Raw genomic sequence first — 8,142 nt, 5'->3', positions numbered from 1 at the left:
TTTTGTATCATCCATTACTATATTCAGATCCCCCCTATGATTGTCTTTCGTTCTTACCTGTGCATGACCTCGGAGATGGCCGATTTCAGAAATTTCTCCTGATCTGTGTTCAGTGCGTAGGTGGAGCTTATCAGTAGGGTGTGTCCCCCAATCTTATCTGTCCCTCAAATATTCAGGGTGTCTTCATGGGGGGATATTCCCCTAGACAGCGTCTCTAGCACCGCCTGTCTTTCTTGCGCCATAGTCATGGGGTCTGGTCTTATGGCTCGCTCTGTGCTTCGCCTTCCGGTGACCTTTTACCATCTGTCTCGGGGGGGGTCTTGATCTGTCGGCTCTCCTCCTCCTCCTGATGTGGAATCTTGATGCCCAGCACCCGGCAAGTGTTCTGCATGGATTGGAGTTGATGCAATTTGTCCTGCCACTTAAAGATTAGCCGGAATGGATGACCCCAAGAGTATGTTACTCCTTGGTTCCGAAGGTGCTTGTCTGCCGCATGAAACTCTTTCCGCTTTTGGAGGGTTATTAGGGCCAGCTCTTGAGGGTGATGGGATGGTCTTGGTACCTTGGGGGTTGCTTATCCCTGGCTGCTCGTAGTATGTGCTCTTTTAGTTGGAAATCTGGTATGTAAGCCAGGATATCCGGCCCGGGTGCCAGCGCTCGATGCGGGAGGCCCGCTCTGTGTGCCTTGTTTATTTTAATGTCTAAGTCCGTGGGGCAGCCAGTACACTCCTCAAGAGGCCTTGTAAGTATTGTGTGATGTCCAGGCCTCCTTCTTTGGGTGGAACTCCCTTAACACTGATGTGGTTTGGCCAAGAGCGATTCTCCAGGTCTTCTGTGTGCGCCTGGAGGTCTAGAACCTCCTGCTGCAGTTGTTCTACTTCCTCCTCCCGGGCTTTCTCTTTGTCTTCGATGGAGGCCACACGCTCTCCCACGGCATCAATGTCTCACCTCACTTTCTTTCATCTCCCTCCCTATTTCCCCTTTCAGCATCTGGATGTCTTCTCTCAATGGGCTGAAGAGCGTCTCCAAAAAGGAGTGGGTAACCGGGGCTTCGGTGAGATCTGTGTCCTGCCCAACTTGTGTTGTTGGGGAGAGTCTCCCCTCTCCGCCACTTGACGGCGGGAGCTTGGTCAGCATCTCCTTCAGATTTCGGTCTTTCTTGCCCCATACTGAGGTCATGGCCGTAGGGTCTCCCACCACCTCTCCTGTCCGATTCTTCCTGTCGCAGAGGGGTGTGAGTCCTTTCCCCAGTTGATATCTTTCACCCAGGGCGTCCGCTCTTTAATCGTCTTCCGTGCTGTCTCTAAAGGCGCAGGCCCGCTGTCAGGTTCTCCTGTCTGGTGTTTATCCCTGTGGGGCCTTAGAGGACACTCGCTCTCGTCCTCTCCAGGAGTTTGCTCCACTTTCCCCCTTCAATGGCTCACTTGAGGGGCTGTTGCGTGCTCCCATGTGGAGGGCCTAGATGCAATAGTCCTCCCCGAAGGCCCTGCGATTTGGCCTTTTTTCTTGCCGGTCTGGTGACTGCCAGAGTATTCCTGCCTCCTGAGTGTGCTCTCTTGCCTCTGGCGCTTTCGGGTCGTAGCTTGCTGCGTCCTCCCACTTTTCTGTTCGCCCCAGGGGAGTCTCAGAGACTGGACCCTGTAAGGATGAGCCCGGTCTTTCTCCCTGACAGCAGGCCCTCTAGAGTTGCTCTCTTTCTGCCTCCGCTGCTCCTCGTCAAGTTTCCCAGCCTCTCACTTGTGTTCCTGGGTGTCCAGCTCCTGGCGTGACAATGTGTTGGCTAGCCTAGTTGTGCGCTCCGTTTCAGGCCCTAGCCTGTTTATGCTCCTATGGGCCCGCTGCTATTGTTGGCCGTCCGTGGCTGCTCCAGCGATTGCAGTCGCGCTGATGTGGGCCCCTCCCGTGCCGGAGCATCTTGTCCTGCCTGTGGGCCCCGGCTCCTGGCGTGCCTATCACCGCCCCCCCCTCTGCACGCAGATGGTCTCCGGTCCGTCGCAGCTGGGCCGTTATGTGCCTCAAGGGAGATCTGGTGTGAAGAGCAGCCTCAACGGGCCCAGTCGAGTTCGTCCGACATTTTCATGCACCCGCCTCGCATCGTCCCGGAGCCCTCACTCACCTGGAGACGGGCCCTCCCTAGCCCCGATTTTCAGTTCCTTGCATGTCCAGTCGGGGCAAGGCATGTGCCTCCCCCAGTGTCAAGTCAAGTCAATATTTATTGTTTCCAATTATTAAAAATTATTACAAAAAATACATTAGACAATCATTCGTTAAAAAAAAAAAATGTGCATGAGTTTTACCATATTGATTTGAATAGTCCATAAAATTATCAAGTTCTCAATTATTTAATTTCGGTTGTGTTCTTCTTACTTGGCCGATCTTCTCAAGTGTGCACTTTTTCCTGCGCTTTTTAATAAAAATGCTAAGCTTTGTCTATCAAGTGTTGGGTTTAGCGTTTTCAACTTCTCTTGTCTCCCCAACTTCCGCTTGTCGTAGGAGAGATTGTGCTTTCCTCATGTATTTAACCCCCCCTACAAGCCAACGTGGGGGACGATCCATCCAACCATCGAATTACTGCTTGCCTGCATGTTCGAATGTTCAATTTATTAAAAAATATTTTTTAAAAGCCGCCTCCTTAAGTCCATAAGAGCTGGGCAAACACATAGCAGGTGGGTTAATGTTTCATTTTGATAACCGCATAGGCGACAATGAGGGTCCGTGTAACTACCTTTCCAGGATGGTAACCAGTCCTTTGAAAGCTGTAAGCCCAGCCGATGTTCTATATATCTTTGTTTTAGTCTCATATTATATTGACTTTCTAAATAAGGCTGCGGCATTATCCCGGAATATGAATTTATCACTGTCCACCCATGTCGTCGCTTCAAGATTAATGATTTGTCTTCCAAATAGGATTTCCATTTGACAGCATTGTTTGCTATTTTGTCGAAAATGGTTCTGTCTGGCATCGAATCCCATGTCGATTGGATTCCTATGCAACTCAAGGATTGGGTCAAGAAATCTCCCCAACTGCATGGCGTATGCTGTTTCTGCTGGATTTCGATTTCTTCCCAACACAGGCTATCCAATGAGCCTTCCTCTGACAGACGTACTTTGTGACAAAGTTTCGCAAAAGTACCCATGCTGCGAAACTTCTGGTTCAGCAGGCCAAATTCTAGGCGAACCTGTGCTGGTGAGGCTGATTTTGGGAGGTTTAAAGCCGCCTTGTATGTCTTTGTTTGTAGGCTGTTTAACAACCCCGCCTCTTTGCCGCACCAGGTGACTAATGCGTATGACAAGGTGGGTAAGGTTTGCGATTTCATCACATTAAGCAGGTGTGTATAATTTGGACAACTTAATTTATTCTGTAATTGCCGGAATGCATAGATAAAGGAATGTAATTTTGCCTTTAGATCTATTTTGTGTTCTTTGTTGGCTGGGCCTCGCCCCAGTTTTAGACCTAGGTACTTATAGGATACTTCCTCCTTTATTAGGGTACTATTTGCTTACCATTTAAATGCCGTTTTTTTTGGGTCTACTAGGCGGACCACTTTGGTTTTCTCTTTATTTAGTTCCAAACTTTCGTGCTCCAAGTAGGTTACTAGGTTGTTGATCATTCTTTGGAGGCCTATTGGGGTTTGACTCAGAACAACAATATCGTCAGCGTACTGCAGGAAGGGAATTGGGGTTTTTGCCAAGTACGGTGGATGTCCTTCCCCCACCTGCATGTGTCTGACAATATCTGCCATGTAAAGATTGAATAAACTGGGGGCCAGGACGCAGCCTTGTTTAAGCCCTGTTTCGTGCTAATTTCGGCCGTAATGCTGCTACCGTCTCCCAATTTAACTCTTGCCCAGGTGTCACTATACATGCTTATTATTGCCTCCAGGAGGTTCTTCGGTAGTCCCCATGATCTTAATTTTTCCCATAGTCTGTTTCGGTTCACCCTGGCAAAAGCAGCTCGCAGGTCTATAAAACACCCAAACAATCTGGTCTTCTTTGTTTCTGCTTTTTGCTTCAGGAGAGCCCGGGTTGTCGGGTTTGTCAGTGTGCCTGTCCTTGGCCGGAAACCCGTTTGGAACATGGGTATTATATTTGTGTCCTCCATCCAGTCTTGAAGGAGTAGCAATAAACATGACCCGTATAGTTTCGCCTCCACGTCCATCAGCGATATCAGCCTATAGTTCCCCGGCTCGTTATGATCGCTTTGCTTGAAAATAGGGTGTATTATACTCCCATTCCAAGACTTGGGAATTTAGTTCTGGCTGTAGAGTGAATTAAAAAGTGGTGTTAAGTATTCTGCCCAGAACTCAGGGGAATATTTAAAAATGGCGTTTGGGAGCCCATTGCACCCTCTGTTTTCAGGCGTTTTATTATTCCTTGTAGCCGTTCAACTGTTACAAGGGTGTCTGGGACTAGGACTGTATCTACTGATTTTTTTTATGGTATGGTTGGCCTGTTACCAATGTTATCTTTGGTCCAATTTACATTGTCCTGAGATGGCTTCCTCATATCTTTTTGCGGAATTTCTCGTGTTCCTAAAATAGTTTTCGCATGCTCCGAGTTTCTGGCACATATTTCGCACTCTTTTTTGCGATGCCACTTTTGTTCATCCTCCCTGTCAATAAACATGTTTTTGATATGCTGGATCCACTTATTTTCTCCAATTCCTGCCTCTTGTCTTAGAAGGTTGCCCTTTGTCAGTTTATTAATGATACCCCAAAATGTCCGGCCATTTTTGTATCCCTCAGTGATGCGTTACTTTGAGGGAATACCGCTCTGATCTTGGCCAGATTGGGCGCTCGGGAGCAGGGAGACGAAAGAAACATGTCTTACCCGCTTGCCATCTTGGCCCCGTTTTGCTTCATTATTACCACTTTGATACCCAAATACAGAAATAACAAATAGAAAGTCCTCCAGTTAACCTTTGCGAAGGGCCTTTTACTGCTCAGCCACGTGTTGCTTCGTTTTAGAACTTTTCATCCATTTAATTTTGAACTAGAATTTTTTTGGGCGGAAATCTGGAGAGTATTGCAGCCGATGATGGAATATGTGACAACTGCAGCAAATTCTTAACATGCGGGAAAACGCTACAGCTGCAACATCGCAAAATTCGATTGGCCCCTCTGATAACTGTACTAAATTGCATATAGGCACAGCCTTCACACCACCTCCTTTGAGCAAGGTTTCTCAGCATGTGAAGAAGGCTTCGGAGACCAACTTTCGACCATAGGCCTGGTGTGTGGTGTCCCAGTTAACATTTGCAGTATATCTCCTCGTGATGCTGGTAAGTCCTGCCCATGACGTTGTCACATCTGTCCTGCTGTTAATGGAGCCTGTGGCCTACAGACACCTCACTGAACTGTGCAGGAGTCACAATAACTCCCTGAGCTGTTGCACAAGTCAGATACAGCCATCAGCAGCAAAGCAGTTAACCCACACACTAAATGTACCCAGATTTGAAACTGACATGCAGGCTGCACACAAATGTCTGCAGCAGGCACATTAACCCACTCAGCTCGATTACTGGCAAAGTCATCTGGTACATGCAGGTTATTGGCAGAAATCTTCAGCAGAACTCCGACTCAGTGCGTGGTCTCACTTGGACACAAACCAGGTTGCTGTCAGACTGCTGCCGTAGGTACTTTATCCCACTAAGGTATCTTAGGGAGATTGTAGCCCACTACCCTGCGTTTGCATTATCATCGGCGCATTTGGCTGCAGAACCCTTCTGCCTTTGGCTCTGAAAGCTGACACCGGCTGCATGCACAGATGTATTCAACTGGTCCTTTTAACCCCCTGTTCCTGGTGCATGACTTGTGACGCAGGCTTCACGGAGATCTCTGCACAAGGTACACAAATATCTATCTGCCTGCAGGGACGCACACCTGGCTAGTTGGTTACATACGAACCTGTGCAGCAGCTGCATGAACCCGCGAAGCTATCTGACTGGGAGTGAATGCTATGGGTGCAGGTGACACGCTGACCTCTACATCTGCACATTTCCCAGTTCGCTCCTTATTTGCGTCGACGCTCTCCCTTTACGGCTTATAAATCCTACCTCTGCAGTTGGCACATTATCCCGCTGAGCTGCAGCATGCAGGCCAGGTGTTTGTGTTCCTAGAGGAGCCGGTTTCTGATCGTCTCTCTCTCCCGAGCCACGTATAATTTATATTTCAGCGGCGCTCCTCTCCCATCATTCATTAACTGGGACTGTGAGAGGAGCCGGCTGAAAAAAAGCCTACCTCTGTCCCCGAGGTTTAGAGTCTATCCTTTACTTCAGGTGTGTGAGAACTTCCTCCTCCCCCCTCCCCCCCCCCCCCCCCCCCCCCCCCCCCCCGCGCCCGATCTCCATAGCAATCCCTGCCGGACTCGACCTGGGAGGACAAACAGCGGAGCGCAAGTCTCAGCAGTGCCTGCGCCGCCACACTCGCCGGGTGCGCCAGCAGCCACCACAGCTGTGCGCCAACTAAGTCAAAGCTTCGAATCCAGACTCACAGGTGAGCCAGCAGCCGCCACACTCGCCTGTACCCCAGCAGCCGCCGCACTCACCGGTGCCCCAGCAGACACCATGTACCACCAGAGTCACTGGTGCGCCAGCAGCCGCCACAGCTGTGCGCCAACTAAGTCAAAGCTTCGAATCCAGACTCACAGGTGAGCCAGCAGCCGCCGCACTCACCGGTGCGCCCGCAGCCACTGTGCACCTCCACACTCACTGGTGAGCCAGCAGCCGCCACACTCGCCTGTACCCCCGCAGACACCATATACCACCAGAGTCACTGGTGCGCCAGCAGGCGACACAGTCAACAGTGAGCCAGCAGCCCTCGTGCGCGATCAGACTTACCGGTGCGCCAGCAGCCACTACACTCACCGGTGCACCAGCAGCCGCCACACTCACCGGTGCACCAGCAGCCGCCACACTCACCGGTGCGCCAGCAGCCGCCACACTCACCGGTGCGCCAGTAGCCGCCACACTCACCGGTGCACCAGCAGCCGCCACACTCACCGGTGCACCAGCAGCCGCCACACTCACCGGTGCACCAGCAGCAGTCGCCACACTCACCGGTGCGCCAGCAACCGCCACATTCACCGGTGCGCCAGCCGCCGCCACACTCACCGGTGCGCCCGCTGCCACCACGCACCTCCGCACTCACCGGTGAGCCAGCAGCCGCCACACTCACTGGTGCGCCAGCAGCCGCCACACTCAATCAATCAATCAAGACATTTATAGAGCTCGCTACTCACCCGTGAGGGTCTCAAGGCGCTGGGGGAGGGGGGGGGGGGGTGCTGCTATTGCTCGAAAAGCCAGGTCTTGAGGTGTTTCCTGAAGGTGAGATGGTCCTGGGTCATTCGTAGGTGTGCGGGGAGGGAGTTCCATGTTTTGGCTGCCAGGGCAGGAGAACGATCTTCCTCCGGTGGTGGTTCTGCGAATCCGTGGGACGGTAGCGAGGGCGAGGCTGGCGGAGCTGAGCTGGCGGGTGGGGGTGTTGAACGAGAGGCGGTTGTTGAGGTATTCGGGGCCCATGTTGTGGAGCGCTTTGTGTGCGCGGGTGAGGAGCCTGAATGTGATCCTCTTGTTGACGGGGAGCCAGTGCAGGTTTCTCAGGTGGGCGGATAAGTGGCTGTGGCGCGGGATGTCGAGGATGAGTCCGTGCGGAGGCGTTCTGTATGCGTTGTAATCGTTTCTGAAGTTTAGCGGTGGTTCCTGTGTAAAGGGAGTTTCCGAAGTCCAGTCGGCTGGTGACGAGGGCCTGGGTGACGGTCTTTCTGGTGTCAGTGGGGATCCATCTGAAGATTTTTCGGAGCATGCGCAGGGTGTTGAAGCAAGAGCATACAATAACACAAAGGAGCCAAGAGGGATCTGGAAAGGTATATAAGGGATCGCCCTCCACTCTAAATAGTCAAACAACAACAAGATCCCTATACCTGGGGCGATTAATACATTTCAAAGACATGAGTATACATCACTTCAGATTTTATTTTTAACATACCGAAGTAGACCCCTGCTATCTATTGCAGTGTGGTAAATCCTCTAATGTCTAATTGTCCCCACTTAATCTATTGTTCCAAAAAATTAATTACTGAGGTCTCAATACCAATACCAATACCTTTTCGGATTGAAAGGCAACCGATGATGAGAAAGGGGCT

The 8,142-nt window shown here is 51.0% G+C and overlaps 1 protein-coding gene across 3 annotated transcripts in view; it reads left to right on the top strand.

Moving 5' to 3' along the window:
* The first annotated feature begins 6,197 nt into the window (after positions 1–6,197).
* The window catches only part of LOC144768106 (tyrosine-protein phosphatase non-receptor type 6-like), an 848,841-nt gene continuing 846,896 nt past the window's right edge, over positions 6,198–8,142 (top strand). Inside the window, exon 1 of one of the 3 annotated variants that reach the window (XM_078651513.1) lies at positions 6,198–6,494. The gene's annotated coding sequence lies outside the window, so the exon portion shown is untranslated. Of the gene's footprint in view, positions 6,495–6,545; positions 6,649–8,142 lie in introns of those variants that run through there. The other 2 variants (XM_078651514.1, XM_078651512.1) reach the window with 2 other exon arrangements.

This window comes from Lissotriton helveticus, chromosome 7 (assembly GCF_964261635.1).
Source record: "Lissotriton helveticus chromosome 7, aLisHel1.1, whole genome shotgun sequence".
In the NCBI taxonomy this organism is placed as follows: domain Eukaryota; kingdom Metazoa; phylum Chordata; class Amphibia; order Caudata; family Salamandridae; genus Lissotriton; species Lissotriton helveticus.
The sequence above is the reverse complement of the archived record's forward strand: the minus strand, read 5'-3'. Positions and strand labels throughout refer to the sequence as shown.